We start from the raw sequence: 2392 nt of genomic DNA, 5'->3' as shown, positions 1-2392 counted from the left end.
TTTTCTTCACTGTTAATACAATTGCTGTTTGAGTTATGTTGGATAGCAAGCGAATAATCCAAGAGAAAGAAGAAGGCAACCATCCCTTCTCTCCGTAAAAACATGATAAATTGTACTTTAAAAGCTGAAAAATCAAATGTTATACAATTAGCGAACGAATGAATCAAATAATAGCAAGTGCAAAATGACTGATTAGGCTAATTAAAAAAAAAGAAAAAAACAAGAAAAAGAAACCCAAAAAAACAGAAGCGCGATTTTTTTTCGCCTAATTGCTACGTACTAGTGATGAAAATGCATAGAGAAAGGCATCTACCAACAAGAGGCCTCGTGGCCCAATGGTTAAGGCGCCTGACTACGGATCAGGAGATTCCAGGTTCGACTCCTGGCGGGGTCAAAAACTCTTGTTTTCTTCCTATTTCTTATTTCCTTTTTGCTTCTATTTTCCATTATTTGGTTTATTATTTCTTTTCAATCGCTATTTTTCTGCCTTCATTATCTTTAAAGTTCATAAAAAACAACTATAGTTTATAGCTTCTCAAAGCCTTAAAATTATACTTCAACTGCAAGTACTAATTATGTGCAAGCACTTATGTACGAAATTAATAAAATAGTTTCGATAAATGAGCTTATGACATTCTTTACTCTTTACTCTCAAAAAATACGTTAAGTTTATAGTAAAAATATTCACCGAATATGTCCTCTTTTAAACTTTGATATAGCAGTTATTGTAATCTTTTTACGCCTCTGTATGTACTACACGGTGCTTATTTTCTGGGAATTAAAAATCTTCTGAAATCTCAAGGCAACCAAACATTCTTGCATCGTTATTCCTTATCGATTTTTTATGATATGGATCATCCCATCCTTTGCGTCAACTTCGCTTTATATATAAAATATCCATCGCCATATTTTCTATCGGCGAGAAAACTGTAAAAGAATTTAAAGGCTTTTTGGTATTATGAAAGCTCTTATATAGGCAACTCTGATTTTCTACTACCGACTAACATTATCGCTAAGAAGCTCTTAAGGAAAAGGGTTAATAAGAGATTGAAAATCATTGAACTCAGTGAAAAAGAGATGTTGAAGAGAAAGGGGAAGTCTTTATAGGTTCCCTATTCCCCTAAAATACATATTAGCCATCCTTAATTTGCTTTCTTAATATTCACATCTACAATTTTTTATATATGCATCTTTGAAAGGTATAACCATAAATAAGAGCTTTTTTTTTTTTCATATACATTCGTCACTTTTGGCATGTACGGCTGAAAATGGAAGCGTTGTGTATGTTTTACCGATACGAAAAGGGGTTTAGGGTTTACAATACCGAGTAATCGCTTCTGCTTGATAGAGCACTGGATTCAATTCTCAAGCGAAGTTTATCTGCATCCATTTGGTCTTCCACTAGTGCGGAATATCTATCGTGCATACAATATTTCTCAAAATAGCATAAGTGACCTAAACTGAGCTTTGTTGGGAAAGTGACATAATGTACTTTATTTGACACATTATAACTCATGTTAGGATTACTGCTTTTTCGGTATAAAACTTTTGTTTGCAATCTATGCCGCAGATATATTTTGAATCACGTTTGCCAACATCGCTTGCATTATTTATTGAAACCTCCAATACAGTGTTGTCATTTCCATCGTAGGAAAATATGCGGAAATTCGAGGATTCTGAAGACATCCCATTTCAATTTATGAAACAATATAAAAAAAACACAAAAAACTGGAATAAAGTCAAAGAGAACAACAAGAAAGAGGAGCCTACAGCACCCCGGATTCCCATGTTGTCTCCAACCATAGTACTAACGAGGCCCTCAGACGCTTAACTGCAGTGATCGGACGGGAACTGGTGTTTTCGCCTAGGTATGGCCGTAGACAACTGTAATTATGTTATAAAATCTACATACATAATATTAATTACACAAGGTACTTGAAATAAGAGATATGAGAATATAAGATTTTTATGAGATACCACATAAATACATATCACTCGTTAATCGAAATTTTGTAAAATTCATATACTTCTCATACCTGAATGACATGTAAAATTTCACGGCAAGCGCAATAACAATATAAACCTTGAATTTTTATCGATAACGCCGCTGCTTCTTGTTGTCATGTAAATAGATTGTGCGTTCATAGATGATGCTACGAAGTAGGAAATGAAATTGAAAAATACATGTAACAATATGTTCTACAGTTGCAAAAAATGTTGGTTTATCGTTTCATTCTTTTCGTTTATATTTCGTTTATACAAGTATGTTAATGAGAAGCTTTCGTTTTTTTTAAAAAAAAAGAGTATTTTTTTACTGTTTATCACACATAATAAACAAGATTATATCAAGTGCAATTATGAGGCATCATGCAAAATAACGTGTAAATAAGGT

General features: G+C 33.0%; 2 non-coding genes across 2 annotated transcripts; one reads left to right on the top strand and one right to left on the bottom strand.

Moving 5' to 3' along the window:
- Positions 1-321: 321 nt before the first annotated feature.
- On the top strand, positions 322-394 carry SPOG_16437. Its single transcript has one exon. It is a non-coding gene; the product is annotated as a tRNA-Arg (tRNA).
- Positions 395-1763: 1369 nt separating this feature from the next.
- Positions 1764-1878, bottom strand: SPOG_16436. The gene has a single exon (XR_001203132.1). It is a non-coding gene; the product is annotated as a 5S ribosomal RNA (ribosomal RNA).
- Between the last annotated feature and the right edge of the window lie 514 nt (positions 1879-2392).

This window comes from Schizosaccharomyces cryophilus (genome assembly GCF_000004155.1).
Source record: "Schizosaccharomyces cryophilus OY26 unplaced genomic scaffold supercont4.22, whole genome shotgun sequence".
Lineage (NCBI taxonomy): Eukaryota > Fungi > Ascomycota > Schizosaccharomycetes > Schizosaccharomycetales > Schizosaccharomycetaceae > Schizosaccharomyces > Schizosaccharomyces cryophilus.
Note: the sequence above shows the minus strand (reverse complement) of the source record. Positions and strands in the feature narration are given on the sequence as shown.